We start from the raw sequence: 17,170 nt of genomic DNA, 5'->3' as shown, positions 1-17,170 counted from the left end.
AAATCATTTAAGATAAAAGTCTTACTTGAAAGTGATCTCACATTGAAGAGAGCCATTTTAAATGAGTTTGTTCTGGGTGCTGGAGTTGGTGCAGTTGTCCTAATCCTTAAGAGATTACTATTATTTCTGTGTGGGATGTGCACATCTTGGTTTACTGGTCTATGCGTAATGATGACAGGAATAGAAGTCTTTGGAACAGCGCTGGGAGCAGACAGCTCTACATGCCAGCAGGTGATACTGACGTATGCACATAATTCTTTTCACCTAATTGTAGAGAACATCAAGTCTATCTTGTGGTGGAATTAACATATTATTAAGCTTTCTCTGATGCGCTATGACCCCTAACCCTAACCCTAGAAGGGTGTCTCTGGGGACTTGTATCTAAGAAAAATATATACTGGAATAATTTGTAGTCATCATTCTTTTACTTTCAATATAAAAGATGGCTTAAGAATTATCTATCTTTATTAGATTATCTGTATTATTTATTAAAGAATGAAGAAAGGCAGATAGGTGAAACAAAAGTAACCATTGCCTGCAGTTTTTGCAGACTCCAGAATTTTTAAGTTAACACAGAGGAGAGCAAAGTTTGAAGACTGATTGGGTCTCTTCCCAAGAATGCCATGAACATGCTGGTCAAATGATGCTAGTGGCAGGTTTTGAGCCCCAAGTGGAGGCACTGGTGCTTTTGGGAGAGCAAATCAATCAAAGCTATTATTATCCTGATATGGCAACTATAGTAGAAAGAAGGTAGGCTCCACCCTTCAGATTGTTGTCATCCTGGCTTGCTCAGTAGGTAGAGCATGAGACTCTTGATTACAGGGTGGTGGGGTCAAGCCCCCACATCAGAAAGCACATATTCTCCATGTGAGGCATTGGTCTTTTTGGGACATCCAGTCAATCAAAGATATCATTATGCTGATATTGCAAATTTTAGTGATAGAAGGGGGCCTCCTCCCTTCTGTTCAGCTCAGTAGGTAGAGCTTGAAAGTCTTGATTGAAAGGTTGTGGGTTAAAGTCCCACACTAGGAGCATCCAATTGATGAGGCAGTTCAGAAAAAAGGACCGGGCATGTTGGAAAGGGGGTTTATGAAAGAGGGCTGGGATCAAGAAACTGTACAACCACAACTTGGCTACTGCTTTACACTTTTGGTTCATTGTCCTGATTGAGAAACTCACATCAGTACTGTATTTTCCCCCCAAATCTCTACACAGCTGGGTATTAAGTGACAGGGGTGATCAGGGGCAAATCAGCAAGCGATAGTGTTTAAATACCAGCATTTCTAATTGAGCAAACTGCTTTTGGGGACTGTTTCCACATTTTGGTTATAGGTCCAACAAATCAAATATTGTTTTTCCTGAATTTCAATAAAAATGACACGTCAGTGTCCCTTTTCATTTTCTAGCTCAAACGGCAGGTCCCAACACCACTCCAACAGGTAAAATCCACAACACCACCTCATACACTACTCTCTGATCCCCCCAGTGCAACATATTCTGCCTCCCCCTCAACTACACAATGATTAGCAACATCCATTTCACATTCTTCAGGTGCACCCACCCAAGATGCACCAAACATTTTCACCACTCTCCTTCCAGTTTGCAGTGATTCTTGCCAAGCTATCCCCGGACACTAACAGCTTTGCCAGGCAGCCATAAAAGATATCACAGAGCTCTCAATTTAGTGGATCTTAGCTACAACTACTACTACCATTATATCAACACTACCTGCTATAGCACAAGCTGTGCTATTAGTTATCAGCATATTGAAATAACACTGAAGTTATAGTTAATTGTGTACAGTGTTGATCTTGTATACAGCTGTGCCAGGCTGTGCAGGCCCACCCAAGCTGTGTTGTTCTGGTAAAAACAACAGCTGTTCCAGGGGGTGTTTCTGTGACACGTTCTGCCTGATTTCTAAAGACTGCTGTCCTGACTACAACTCAACCTGCACACAATGTAAGTGAGGGTGAGCACAAAAAATAGAAAGCTACAGTTATGTCAGTTTAGGATTTAAGATTGAGATAGGGTTCAAGATTATGATGAAAATCTTTCTTTCTCGACTACAGCTTTTACTACTGCACCGATAAGCAAACCCAGCCCAACAAGCAGCAGTACTACATCTACACTAGCAAATAACATCACAGCTTCCTCATCCACAGTCTCCTCAGCAACAGCACCCAGTACAACATCTGCACTACTGAATGAGAGCACAACCTCAGCCTCCATAGTGTCCACCACTACAGCAACCGACCAAAGAAGCAGCAATACTACCTCTACGCTAGCAGATATAATAACAACTTCAGCATCCACAGTCTCTCCAACAACACCATCCAGTACAACAAACATCAGTACTACCTCCATACTTGCAAATATCAGCGCAACCTCAACAATCTCTGCTCCCACAGCAACCAGCCAAAAAAGCAGCAGTACTACATCTGCACCACTAGATGGCCTCAGAAGTCCAACATCCACAGTCTCCACAGCTACAGGTTGGTCATTATGGCCCTTTTTACACCTGACATTACCATGCATCGATGGTGTTCCGATCACAAGTGGCAACCATGCACCGCTGTCCGAAATAATCATTAGCAAATGCAATTAGAATCATAACTACTTGAAAAATTGCCATTTTTATTACTAGCGGTTATGGTGCACTACAGTTTTGCATGTGGTTTGTCCAAGTGGTGTTGCCGTACCCCAGCAGAAAAGTTAATTAGCCACACATTTACCTAGGCACTACCAATGATGCTCAGGGCGTATTCAACTAACATTAACATTGTTATATTTGTCAGAAAGTCTGAGTAAAGTGTCAATCATTTATGTTGCTTCTTTCTAGTCACTGGTTTACTGATAATATTTTTTTCATGTTCATTCTGGTGTTTTTCATGTTCATTCTGGTGTTTTTCATGTTCATTCAGGTGCACAGACGGCCGCCTCTGGATTACGCTCCGAAGTGCTGTTTGTGTTTTTGTTTATAAACACAGTTTTCTGCCGTCCCTCTCTAGTAACATATACACACTATTCCACCACTCTTTATTGAACCTGTAACTTTCCCAGTTATTAGTTGGAGGAGCAGCCACTCTGTACGGGATATACCGGAGACGCCGAAGGGGGAATCGTGCTGGCACACTGGTTAAACTGAGACCGCGGGGTTTTCGCACTGCGCTCCCTTCTATCCACCTGGCCAGATGAACTGCTGCTCCCCAATAGAACTAACTCTGACTTCTGCAGATCTGCCGCCCTCTGTTTTACTGAATCCTGGCTCACCCCGCACATCCCAGACGGCGGACTTTGCCTGCCGGGATTTATTCTCTTCCGTGCGGATCGCGTAACGGAGCTCACAGGAAAAACAAGGGGGATTGTGTCTCTACATCAAGGCTTCTTAACCTTTCTGGCAGTCCGACCCCTTTCTGAACCCCCACGGATCAGACAGAATGCATTTTTTGCAGCAAGAGGCACCACCAGTACTACCAGCGGTGTTTGTACACCTCACACACTGAAAACAATGCCAGAGCAGGTGCTCTCCGTTTGTCTATTTTTTTTAAAGCAGATGTTTTTTGCATCAAAACAGACCTGTGAGTTGTGATCAAGTTTCTGCTAATATGACAGTTATTACTTAGCAGCAAACCAAAGATTAAAGATCTTTGGTTCACTGGCTTTATAATCTTTGATTAGATCTTTGATTATCATCTTTGATTTGATCTTTGATTATGGTTGCCTAGCAACATTAAAAAAACGCAGCGCTTTGCTGTTTTATAGCGGTTGGCATTACCACCACCTACTGGATTAAACAGTGAAAAATATTTCCACCCAAAGGGATTCCATTCACAACGGTAGACCGTCTTGTTATTTTTAAGGTTATTTTTTTCTATTTTTGTGTCTATAGCAGCATTCTCGCGACCTGACCCCCAGGTTAAGAACCACTGCTCTACATAAACGAAGGTTGGTGTACAGACAGGTGTCACATCCATCCATCCATCCATCGTCAACCGCTTATCCTGCGTACAGGGTCGTGGGGGGCTGGAGCCAATCCCAGCTGACATGGGCCGAAAGGTGGGGTACACCCTGGACAGGTCGCCAGTCCATCGCAGGGCACAGATGTCACAGTGTTGAAGAAATCATGCACTTGTGATGCCCACTAGAGTGTAATCACATTGGTGTTTGATTTTATGGTATAAGATCAGCTAAAGGTATATCTATATTTTATTTCCTTTATTTGAAGAGGATTTTATGTGCTGTAAAACAAGTAAGATGACTTTGGAAATGTGAAAGATTGGCCTGCTGTAGCAGCCTCCCGGCAGTAGGTGGCAGTGTGAGACTGTGGTTTACCCTCAGGGACCATGACCAAGAGCGCATGCTCCGCTGTTTTCCCTCAATAACAGCGGAGATTTCAGTGAGGAAACACCACGTCTCTCTCTGTCTCACCCTTTTTCCTGTATTTCAGGTTAGTAACGTTAGAACATCACATAAATCGCTGTAGGTTTTTAGTGAATGCTGAGAGATAAGTTGAGTTAAAGTATAAGAGTAAAATGAGCAGGTTTTGGAGATACAGTTTCACATGAGTCCCGCCGAGAGTAACGATAGCGGCGCGGTTTGCTCTGTTAATAGCATGTTAGCGTAAGATGCTAGTGTGGGCCACACGTCTCCACTGTTTTAGGTTAGAATATTATACTGGCTGGCTCCATAAACGATATGTAGCATGTTGGAATATTTTGGAAATGGTGTTATGTATTTACATGTTTTAGTGATGAATACTGTTATACTGTCAGCGAGTCAAGAGTCATATTTCGTGGCGTCAGAGTATCCAGTGTATTTTGCACTGTAGCAATAGCCAAAAGTATTTGGACAGACGAATATGGAAATGGTTGTGAAATGTGTATAATTTTGTGTTTGGAGTTTTATTGCATGTTATGTTAAGAACATGAACAATGTGTCCAAGAAGACAAGGCATGTACGGTACTGATAAATACTGAGAAATTGATACAAAGACGATTCTGATGGTATAAAGGAAATGTAAATCAATAAATAACTGCGGAGATTTCAGCGAGGAAACACCACATCTCTCTCTGTCTCACCCTTTTTCCTGTATTTCAGCTGCTTATGGGTGCCGCTGCCCGGTACCCGTAACACAGTCCTTATTTAAATCCCTTATTCATAAACTGTAAACCTTTTTATTCACCGCGGGAGTTTGCCTTGTTTGTGCAGGTCGCCATTTACATTCCACTTCAGGCCTGTGTTAGTGAGGCATTACTACACCCGTCCGACCAGATAACTAACATGTAGAAAAAACATCCAGATTCCCTGCTTATTGTTCTCGGGGACTTCAACAGAGCAAACCTCAGCCATGAACTTCCAAAGTACAAACAGCATATTAAGTGCCCCACCAGGGATACTAACATACTGGACTACTGCTACACTACATTAAAGGACACCTATAGCTCTGTTCCCCATGCAGACTTAGGACTCTCTGATCACTGTCTGGTTCATCTTATCCTGACATACAGGCAGAAACTGAAATCTGCTAAACCTGTTGTAAAGACTGTGAAAAGATGGACCAACGATTCAAAGCTGGAGTTACAGGCCTGCTTTGACTGCACTGACTGGAGTGTTTTTGAGACTGCAGCCACTGACCTGGACGAACTAAGTGACACTGTGACATCCTACATCAGTTTTTGTGAGGACGTGTGTGCCAACTAAAACCTTCTGCCCATACAACAACCAAAAACCATGGTTCACAGCAAAACTCAGGCAGCTTCATCAGACCAAAGAGGAGGCCTTCAGAAGTTGGGACAGAGTCCTGTATAACCAGGAACACTGACTAAAGAGATCAAAGATAAGCTACGCTGAAAAGCTAGAAAACGGCTTCACAGCCAGCGACCCTGCATCAGTGTGGAGAGGCCTGCAGACACTCACTAACCACAGGAGACCATCCCCCAACACTGCTGGTACTCAGCGACTGCTGACTAGCTGAATGGATTTTACTGTGGGTTTGAGAAGCCCACAGTCACACCTTTCCCCCACTCCTATACCATCTTCAAACAATCACCTTCCCCCACTGCCATGCTATCACCACGCGTCTCTGGCCCCTCACCTGCACTCATGATCTGTCAAGAGGATGTGAGCCAGCTCTTCCAAAGACAGAAGATCAGTAAGGCTCCTGGCGCAGACGGTGCATCTCCATCCTGCCTGAAAATCTGTGCAGGCCAGCTGGCCCCCATCTTCACACGGATCTTCAACAGATCACTGGAGCTGTGTGAAGTTCCTTACTGGTTTATCTTATCCTGACATACAGGCAAAAAAAACGCTCCACAATCATCCCAGTCCCCAAAAATCCCTCCATCTCTGGATTAAATGACTACAGGCCTGTCGCCCTGACATCTGCTAGGATCCTGTTCGTTCAACACCATCATACGGGACATCCTCAGCACCAAACTCACCCAGCTCACTGTGCCAGCCTCCACCTGTTAGTGGATCACAAACTTCCTAACTGACAAGAGTCAGCAGGTGAGACTGAGGAACATCACATCCAGCACCCGGACTATCAGCACTGGGGCCCCCCAGGGGTGTGTGCTCTCCCCCCTCCTCTTCTCCCTCTACACCAAAGACTGCACCTCAGGAGACCCATCTGTCAAACTCCTGAAGTTCGCTGATGACACAACGGTCATCGGCCTCATCCGGGACGGTGATGAGTCGGCCTACAGATGGGAGATTGATCAGCTGGCTTTCTGGTGCGGCCAGAACAACCTAGAGCTTAACACGCTCAAAACTGTGGAGATGATCGTGAACTTCTGGAAGAACCCTGTGTCTCCTGTCGAATCCTTCAGGTTTCTGGGATCCACTATATCCCAGGACCTAAAGTGGGAGCCCAACACTGACTCCATCATCAAGAAGGCCCAGCAGAGGTTGTACTTCTTGCGCCAGCTCAGGAAACTCAACTTGCCTAAGGAGCTGCTTATTCACTTTTACACAGCCATCATCCAGCCTCGGCTCGGCACTTCCAGCACTGTCTGATTTGGATCTGCCACCAAAAAGGACTGCAGCGGACAGTCAGGACTGCAGAAAAAATAATTGGTGCCAACCTGCCCTCCATTCAGGACTTATACATTTCGAGAGTAAGGAAACAGGCAGGAAATGTCACTGCAGATCCAGCTCACCCTGGACACAACCTGTTCCAACTTCTCCCCTCTTGTAGTTGCTACTGAGCACTGTACGTCAAAACCAACAGACTCAAGAACAGTTTCTTCTCACAAGCCATCACTCTGATAAATAGGTGATTTCTGCCTCACAGTGTCTGGAACAATTCCTGTGCAATAACCCAGTAACTCTGCCTCTAATCAGCCACCTGCTTACTGACTACCACTTATCCTTTGCACTATGCTCCATCACACTGTGTACATGAGTACACTTATCCATGTATGTGTATGTATATCTCATCCACCTCCGACATGTACATAATAATGATAATAATTTTACTCCTGCATCTGTCTATATTGTTTTTGTTTATAGTGAGTATATATGCGTTCTCTATACTGTAGCCTGTGTGTGATTTTATTATTGTATTATTATTGTATTGTAAGTAAGCACATTGTGAGCAATGTACAATCCTGAGTCAAATTCCTCATATGTGTTCACATACCTGGCAAATAAAGCTGATTCTGAAAGGAAAATATAGGACCAGGGGAGAGGAGGAGATAGAATGAGGAGAAAATGGGGCAGCGCACCGGAAATGCCCCTGCTGCCCACACAAGTTTACTTTTAAATTTGTAAATAAAAGCAACTATTTAACAAACCTTGGCCACAATATCTGGACATATAGATTTATGTTCATGTGTGTTCATACAGATTAACGTATGGTTGTACGTTAATCCCTAAACTCTGCCATTACATACAATGAAACAAGAAAAGGTAAAAAAACAAAATACAATGTAATACAATACACTATTAGAGATTGTTGTAAAAAAATTAAATAAAAATGCAATGAATAGTTCATATATGTGTTAAGTTATTTTTTTATATTTTAGAATGGCAGGAACTTAGTTTACCCATGTAAGTGCTAGTACTGGGGCCGCCGGCATCCTCAATTTTGAGACTTTGCTGCACCTGACTCAAGCGACTTTTTTTCCCTCCCTCAACTTTTGTGCATGTTTTTAATCTATGATTTTTGAAGCACAAATATCCAGGCTAGAGGTTAGGTCTACGTTTCAACCATTTCATTATTTTCTAATGTGGAGTGTGGGAATGTTTGGTATAGCCAATCATATCAAAACAGCCCTGCATCCCCGTTTGGGCCAGTAACCACACACTTTGGGTCAGTCGATCAAGGCAGATACAAATCAATTTTCAACTGCAGGTTTTTGTCTTTATTTTTAATATTATGTGGTTTATCTGCCCAGTTGTCCAGCGGCCCACCAGGAAAACGCCTAGGTCTAACGTTGGCCAGTCCACGCTTGAACTCATATATTGTTGTTTGCACAGATTTCCTGCACTCCATCTTCAGCCCTTCTCCTTGTGCTCAGGCTGTTTCTGTGCGCTTGTGAAACGTTCTCTCAGATTTCTGCTCTGCTCTCTGATTTTTGTGCAATAACCCTGTCAAAAGACCCCAACCAATACAATGCCAGGTGTAGTGTTGACCAGTGAAACTTTAACTGGGTTCATCCACTCCTGCCCTCCACTGATTTATTATATACTTAATTTGCTTTCTTTACAACTAGTTATTAGATATACCTGTGGTGTACATTCTACTTTAATAGCTACATACTGTATAATAGTATAGTAATAAAAGTAATAATAGTGTATAACACATCAGCCACCGATCTGGAGGAGAAAACAATGTCACCGTCAAAGTCAAGGACCTCAAGTAAGTTTTTTATTTTAATGGTGCTATTACTTCCTTCAAATGTAATTGATAAAAAATATTATTATCATCCCATATTTAGACACGAGAAAACATCCATGATAATATTTGCTTTTAAGTGTTTTACATTGTGGGAACACTGTTGCTGTTTCTTTCTTTTTAGTATTTTAGTGTTTGGGTATGGGAAAATTATCAACAGCAAAAGTAACCTGCTAACACATTAAGACAGAAGAAAGAATTAAAGAAGCTATAGCATATACTTTAAATTATGTGTCAAAGTCTACTCTAAAGGTTTCACATATTGTAAATATGGTAAACACGTCCCCACTTGGTCAATATATGATTAACTATGGCGAAAAACAATTGCTATAAACCAATCTATTTGTTACTCTTTTTCCAAACAACACTTTATTAAATCATTCATTTATTTAGTCAAGCATTTGTACAGTGTTAGTTTACCTTGGTCTCAGTGCTTTTTACGACCTAAAAATATTAAACCCTGACCTTGCCTATCACACATTATATTTACAGTAACTGTGTTGCTGCTGTCATCACTTTCACAATTTCTTTATGCCATTAACCCAGTCTCTTTCATGTCACACTGTACTCCAGCCGTCTGTCTCCACCCACTGCTGAGGTTACCTGGTTAGGTGGTGGGGCTATAAAAACCCTCCACTCTGTTCTGAAAACTACACACAAGGGTCCAAACCTCTGTGCTGGCAGTTACAGAGTCACATAAGCTGTAGTTCCACAGCACGGCTCCACAACAGTTACTGCTCATCATTCATTCTTCAACTCATCAAAGAGAGAGCTGCTGAGAAGCTGCCGTTAAGGGATCAGCCATGCTTGGAGGCATCCACACAGATTTGTTGGTCACAGTGACTCTACTCTTTCTAACACAGACAGGGAATCAGTGCAGGTGGGTGTTAAGATAATTCAACTTTTAACTACCAAATTTTTGCTGATACTTTATTGGAAATGTTGTTATACTGGTCATATGCATTTGTGGAAACGGATTGGGATTTTGTTTTTAAGTCAATCACATATTTTATATAATTAATTTTAAAGGAATCTGTGATCATTGTTTTCCTATTTCAGGGCTGAAAATGACTTTTCGTTAGTCACTTTACCAGAGTGGAGGACAAATTCAGGTATTAGGTTTTACAATTACTGTGACCTGTAGATACTCCTTCGCTAGAAGTGCTTGAATACAAAGTTGTCACAACAATAAGCCAGATAGCCAGATACATACTGTACGTATTACTATGTCTAACCCCTTTCTTTTCATTCATAGAATATGTTACACAGTGTTTCTATGACAGACACAACAATCTTATTTGCGACTGGACCAGGAACCAACTACGAACAGGTATAGGAGGTGACATTTTCTGCACAATAGTACAGCGATGGGTTAATTAAATATAATAATGAAATGAAAAGCCATCAAGCCGAGTTACAGTTCAGTTCAGTTATGAGTTAATTTTGACACTTAAGAGATAACTTGACTAAGGTAACCTTTAATTGTGTCCCACCCTTCTGGAGGCGATTTGGAACATTGGTCCACAGTTCTGTTTTAATCTTCAGACTGGCTGCGGCACATATCACTAATTGATCTCAAGCAGGCTAATAACCTTTTACAGCCTGGTGTTCTCCCAGGGGCAATAAAAGTAGGGGGCCTACACTTGAGGTTCAAATTTAGCACAAAACACTCTAAACAGCTATTTTGCATTTAATGATAAATGCACCACAACAGATGTATTTCTTCTTCCACTACAATAAGAAAAACGAAGGAATGGTTTGCTATTTCTAAAGCAAAAAAAAAATTTTGATACAACATAAAAGCTGATTTCTAACATTTTACCCTTTATATTGTGTGATTTAAAAACAATCGGAGGTCACTGAATTTTTACTTTAGAAACAAAGTGTCACTTTCTAGTATGTGGATGAAAGCATCTAGTGTATTAAATTGTATTATTTGCTTATCTTAGAGAGTGGTCCACTTGGGTTGGAGGGTGAGGCCTGTTTAGAGTTTTGGTACCTGGCTCCGGTTGCAGCTAATGGGTCAGAACTGCGGGCTCTGCTAAAAAGCAGCGTTGGAGTGGTAGAAATTTGGACCTCACCTGCCCTTCCCAGGGATTCCTGGAGACAAGTGTTTGTCCCTTTGAACATCATCGAGCCAACGACTCAGGTACAATTTAAAGCCACATATCTGTAACTGAACTTGAGGAATTCAACTGTAACATTGTGTATACATTTTAATAGATTATCTCCTTTTATACCAGGTTGTATTCGAAGAGGTTCAAGCAATGTCCATTCAGAAACAGGTCACATTTAACTGGATAGGTATAAGGAGAGGCTCCTGTGGTAAATATGCTTTTACTAAGCCTACTTTCTGTCCCATCAATGAATGAAAACGTATACTACATTCAGGTACATGGTGATAACAATGTCCATGCAATACATAAACCATTATTGTCATAACACTTGTCAGATTACTGTCAGTGAAAATGCAAAAGATCCTATATCACAAAAGCCTTCTAGATTAAGATGTAAAAGAAACTTTAATTTTTCATGTTGCATAAGCTTTAGTAAAGCAGTAGGAGTGTTCATTCTTTTGATTAATAACAATTGAGAAAACATTAATCCAAGTATCACTGACATGAATGATAGGTTGATTAAGTATAGTGCATACAGTATTACTGAACATAATTATTCATTAATGTTACTAATCAGTTATCTCTAGCCGGATGGTGCTGTGATTATAAAGTGATTGTTTACTCGTTCATATCCCCCACAGGACACCAGTGTGAATCTAACACAGAGTTCTGGACAGATGAGTCCACCCGCTGCCTCTGTTCTGTTGGCCAGCTCTCATGCTCTCCCTCTCCGTGCCCAAAGGGCCAAATCTGTGGTCCTCACAGAGGAAGCTACGGTGGCATTTTCGCCTCTCAGACGTGCACTATACACAGTCACACAGAATACAGCACTTTTGATGGAGTGCTGTTCCGCATCACGGGCCCCTGCACCTACATACTGGCTAAGACCTGCTCACCCTCTGAAGCCCTGCCCATGTTCAGTGTGGAAGTTGTCAATGAGCAGAATGGGAACTCATCTCTGCCAACCATTCAACAGGTTATCGTGTACATGGGAAACTATAGAGTGTCCTTGCTGAAAAGGCAGACACACCGGGTTGTGGTGAGTTACTTTAAAGTGAGAAAGAATTTTAGGGAGGCACACGCACTGTCGTCCAATGCTAATGTCTTGGTCTAAGCATGCCACCCTGTTCCATTTACAGAGGGAGACCACCAGCTTTGAATGAATGCCGAGTGCAAGTGCAGCAGAATTATATACTCTATATCTCTCTATTATGTGCACAGACCCAGCTGATTGTGATCATTCAGCCAACCTTCAGTTTCTAGTCGAATGCTTAGAAAATTGCAAAGTGATAGCATAACAGGAAGTAAAAAATTAAAATAAAGTAAATATTACCTTGCTGCTGCAATCTATTACTTGCCCAAAGGTGACCTGGAATTCCTAGAGAAATTATCAATTTTATCAAGGCTAGAAAACATATACTTCAGAGTGCTGCTTTTTATGCTAACTGTCAGATGCAGTGAGTTTATATGCTGATGACTAAAACTGAAGTCTAAAAGTAACACTCTTCTTTAGGTTAATGGGGTCTGGAGGAGGCTTCCACTCAGCCTCAGCAATGGCACTGTCTACATCAAGAGCAACCCCGCTGCTGTTGAACTGGGAGCCAACTTTGGCCTTTCTGTCACATATGACAACACTGGTGCTGTCCAAGTCAACTTGCCATCCACTTACGCTGATAATGTCTGTGGCTTGTGTGGAAAATTCAACCACCCCAGAGGAGATAACTTCAGAAAGCCAGATGGTACGAATGCCCAAGAGGCTACAGCTTTCGCTGAGGGCTGGCAGAGCTGGCAGACCAGGCAAACCACATCATCCTGTGAAATCATTCTGGTAACTCATCAGTGTGACCCACTGGAGAAGGCGGAGTATGCCAGTGAACTGTACTGTGGAGGCCTCCTCTCTAGTACTGGGCCTTTTTCTGACTGTCTCGCAGTTCTGGGGGCAGAGAGCTACTTCAGGGGCTGTATGGTTGGCATGTGCTCTAGTCATGGTGACCCAGCCGTGCTATGTAAAACATTACAGGTCTACGCTGATATCTGCCAGGAGGCTGGAGTTGCCATTTCCATATGGAGGAACTCTACATTCTGCCGTATGTTGCTTTATTGCTTCCTTCTGTCATTTGTATTCTTCCTCTTGTTAAAAATAAGGGAAATAGTGGCAAATAATGACTAATAATTAGGGGTGTGGTGAGATGCTAAACACATCTCGCAATATTAAAAAACGTGATGAAATCTCTCGTTGAAGTGAAACGTGTCTCACAATATCAGCATGAGAGCTAAGTGTATCATCACACCCCTAGTAATAATATAAGAATAGTTAAGGTCATGTCCTCTCCTCTTTCCTCCCTTCTATGGCACCACTCTCAGCCCTTCAGTGTGGGGAGAACAGCCACTATAACTCATGTGCTGATGGCTGTCCCGAGGTGTGCTCCAGCCTGGATATAGCTGGCTCCTGTGGAAGCTGTGAGGAAAGATGTGAGTGTGACTCTGGCTTCAAACTCAGTGGGGGAAAGTGTGTCCCAGCAGAGGACTGTGGGTGCTGGTATAATGGAAAACACTATGACGTAAGTGAGGCGGCTGAACAGCGAACAGTTTCATATTCACCTATTCACTTCCACAGTGCTAGAATTTATTCATCACAAATCCCTTTTGTCTGCAGAAAGGAGAAACATTGTTGGAAGGAGAGTGTGTGCAGCATTGCCAGTGCATGGGTAATAATGACGTGCAGTGTGCCACAATGCGATGTACAGACAGTGAGGTTTGTAAGGTCAAGGATGGGGTCAAAGGCTGCTTCCCTTTCAATCCCGCAACATGCAGTGTGTATGGTGATCCACACTATATCACCTTTGACAGGATGGCTTACGATTTTCAAGGGGGCTGCAGTTACACACTAACTACCACGTGCGGAGGAGAAAGCTCAGTCCAGTTCACTGTGATCGGACACAACATGTACCCTCCTCTTCAGAACTTCACCCGTTCCAAGCTGGAAGCTGTGTCTCTTCAGGTTGAGGATCTGTATCTCACCCTGAATCAAAGCGGAGATGTCTATGTAAGCATGAAAACCCCTCATAGTTCTCGACAACTCTATATAACAAACTCTTTTACAGCATGTGAATGTAACAAAGGTTGTTGTCAAAACAAGTGGCCCATTTACTGGATTTGGAGGGTCATTGTTCTGTATTATCTGCTGTGATTCATTAATGACAGTGGCTAATGACTTTACTATCAGCACACCCATGTTTATAGGGGTCAATTATTACTCTGTGTCAGGTCTCTGGAGGAAGTCACTTGTTTGTCATGTGGGGGTTACAAGAATACACCAACTAATAGCTTAGCCACTTGACTTTGCCCTGAACAGCCATTCGGTAGCTAATATGTTGCACCATCCTAGTAGGGGAAAAACAGTTTTATGTAAGACAATTAAAAAATTAACTAATTTCTCAAAAGAATAAAGTCCTTACAAACGATGGATTGTGCTCTCTTTAGGTGAATGATGTCCACGTCCAACTCCCATATTCCACCAATGGTACATACGGCTCAGCATGGGTCAATATAAAGAATCATTATATTATCTTGGAGACAACCTTTGGCCTCAGAATGATGATAGATGGGCAGAACAGACTCTTCCTGCAGGTTGATGAGCGCTACAAGTATGAACTGTGTGGACTGTGTGGCACCTACTCTGAACAACAGGACGATGACTTCATAACACCAGGAGGCCAAAATGCTACTGATCCATTTGAGTTTGGTGATAGCTGGAGGGTGCAAGGCAATAATGAGTAAGTTATTTTACTATACAAGGTATCTGCACACATTTTAGTACAAATGAAATGGAAGTTATGACATTTTAATACCTGATACTTGATTAACACTGCTCTATCTAGCAATGGATACCATGCTAACACACTAAACAAAGATGGTATACATGGAAATCATTATACCTGCTAAACCAGCATTTTAGCATTGTCACTGTGAGCAAGTTAGTACACTGATAATATCATTTAGCTCAAACCACTACTACCCAAGTACAGACACATTTGAAATGTCTTCTGTGTAGAGGTAGTTGTTGTTTACGAAGCGGTAATAACCAAAGTAATAATCCATTAATATGAACACAATCTCTCAGTCTCATTTGCTTGGTTAGTTACCTAATTACTAGCTGAATACATGTGTACACAATGCAAATTATGTTGGCAGAAGAAATCCACCAAGCTCAACCTCACAAACCGACTTTTCTTTTCATTTATGAGATTAAATAGGTTGTTAAAGAATTGCAAAGTATTAATACATGAATTATCAACCATTAACAAAAGTTATTTTGTCTTATTTTGAAGTAGCACAATAAATCAAAATGTCTATATTTTTATTATAATTGTCTTTTCTCCAGGTGTACTGCCCATCCAAATGATCCCAGAATCTGTGATTATAATGAGGAGAATGAGGCCTACAGAGAGTGCTACACGCTACTAGGGGAGGCCTTCAACCCTTGCCATGAAGCCATCCACCCAAGCATCTTCCTCAGTAGTTGCGTGTATGACTACTGTGCCACAGGTGGTGACCAACACACCCTATGCGAATCTCTCAAGTCCTATGCAGCAGCATGCCAGGTTGCAGGAGTGAAGCTGTCCCACTGGGAGACAGACACAGCCTGTGGTGAGTGGCTGAGTCACACATGATGATGATGAGGATAGCATGGTTACTGTATGTGTAATGATACTGATTGATTGATTGATTAACAAAATACAATTTGGTGATTTATTAGCACTAAATATTAGATCAAATAATTATGTTGCATGTCCTGTACTTCATATTTGTTGATTCTCTCCAACTATGATCTTCCACACTCTCTGCTCCTGAGTTTCATTATTTTGATTCTGAGCGGCTGTGGCTCAGGAGGTAGAGCGGGTTGGCCGTTAATCGGAAGGTCGGCGGTTCAATCCCTGGCTCCCCCTGGTTGCGTGTCGAAGTGTCCTTGATTTGCCCCTGGCAGCTGTTCCACCAGAGTGTGAATGTTAGTTTCTGTTTGAGCACACTGAATGTGTATGACTGGTGAATGCAGATGTAGTGTAAAGGCGCTTTGAGTGGTCGAAAAGACTAGAAAGGCGCTATACAAGTACGGAGCATTTAGAGGACTGCATACTAGGCTAGTGCCTAGAGCCAGGCCTGAGTGAATCTTTTTTTGTTTGTTTTGTCATTGACATAAGCATTAGCAAAGAGAAATGAGGTAGTTCAGTTTAAGAGGCCTAAAGCAAAATATATCCTAGGGTGCCTAAAAGGCAAAGGTGGTGAACTCACTCCCTTTTTTGTTTTGTTTGTTTGTTTGGTTTTTTGTTTTGTTTTTGTTCCCATTTCAGCTGACCCCACAACCACTGCATCTCTTCCAACAACTCCAACTCCTACCTCTCCAACAACAGATCAGACTTGTAAGAGCACTCAGGGTTGTGAAGGTTTATTTGTTACTGGTTTAGATAATCCGTGGCATAATACAATTTATAATTAATAATTTGACTATGCCTGCCTCAAAAAATAGACTAAACTAGATTTACAAACATTTAATATAGAAATGTATTTGATTACATTTGAGTAACCTTGGTGTAATGGTCTACAGACTGGATGATATAATATTTATTTCCAGATAACTTATTTTAAAACATAATTATACTTTTCAGAATGTAAATGTTCCTACATATAATTAGCTTGTAATACTTTTCATTTCCGTTGTGTTAATATGCTTTTTCATAGTATGTCCTATGAATTGCGACTTTGAAAAAAATCTTTGTGGGTGGGAGCAGCTCATACAGGACAGTTTTGATTGGACAAGAAATTCGGGACCCACCCCATCAGACCGAACTGGCCCAAACCAAGACCACACCACTGGAGGTAAAACCCTGTGCCCAGCCACACTACATCTGTTGTGTTGCTGCATTAGTTTTTCAATATTCATGTTTTTTTGTGCTCTCTTCATTTCTCCAGCTGGTTTCTACATGTTTATTGAGGCAAACAGTGTAACTTATGGAGATCCAGCCCGTATGTTGAGCTCAACCTGCCATTATAATGGCCCACTCTGCCTGCAGTTCTGGTACCATATGTATGGTTCAGCCACAGCCATGGCCCTCAATATCTTCCTGCTCAAAGACAATAAAGCGATCAAGCTCTGGTC

General features: G+C 42.0%; 1 protein-coding gene and 1 long non-coding RNA gene across 7 annotated transcripts in view; both read left to right on the top strand.

The window, feature by feature from the left end:
- The window catches only part of abcc9 (ATP-binding cassette, sub-family C (CFTR/MRP), member 9), a 185,605-nt gene that overhangs the window by 119,180 nt on the left and 49,255 nt on the right, over nucleotides 1-17,170 (top strand). The gene's annotated exons all lie outside the window — the stretch shown is intronic.
- Nucleotides 1,912-3,118, top strand: LOC123985249. Its single transcript, XR_006828636.1, has 3 exons — nucleotides 1,912-1,959; nucleotides 2,070-2,492; nucleotides 3,061-3,118. It is a non-coding gene; the product is annotated as an uncharacterized LOC123985249 (long non-coding RNA).

The sequence above is a fragment of the Micropterus dolomieu genome, linkage group LG16 (genome assembly GCF_021292245.1).
Source record: "Micropterus dolomieu isolate WLL.071019.BEF.003 ecotype Adirondacks linkage group LG16, ASM2129224v1, whole genome shotgun sequence".
Classification (NCBI taxonomy): Eukaryota; Metazoa; Chordata; class Actinopteri; order Centrarchiformes; family Centrarchidae; genus Micropterus; species Micropterus dolomieu.
The sequence above is the reverse complement of the archived record's forward strand: the minus strand, read 5'-3'. Positions and strand labels throughout refer to the sequence as shown.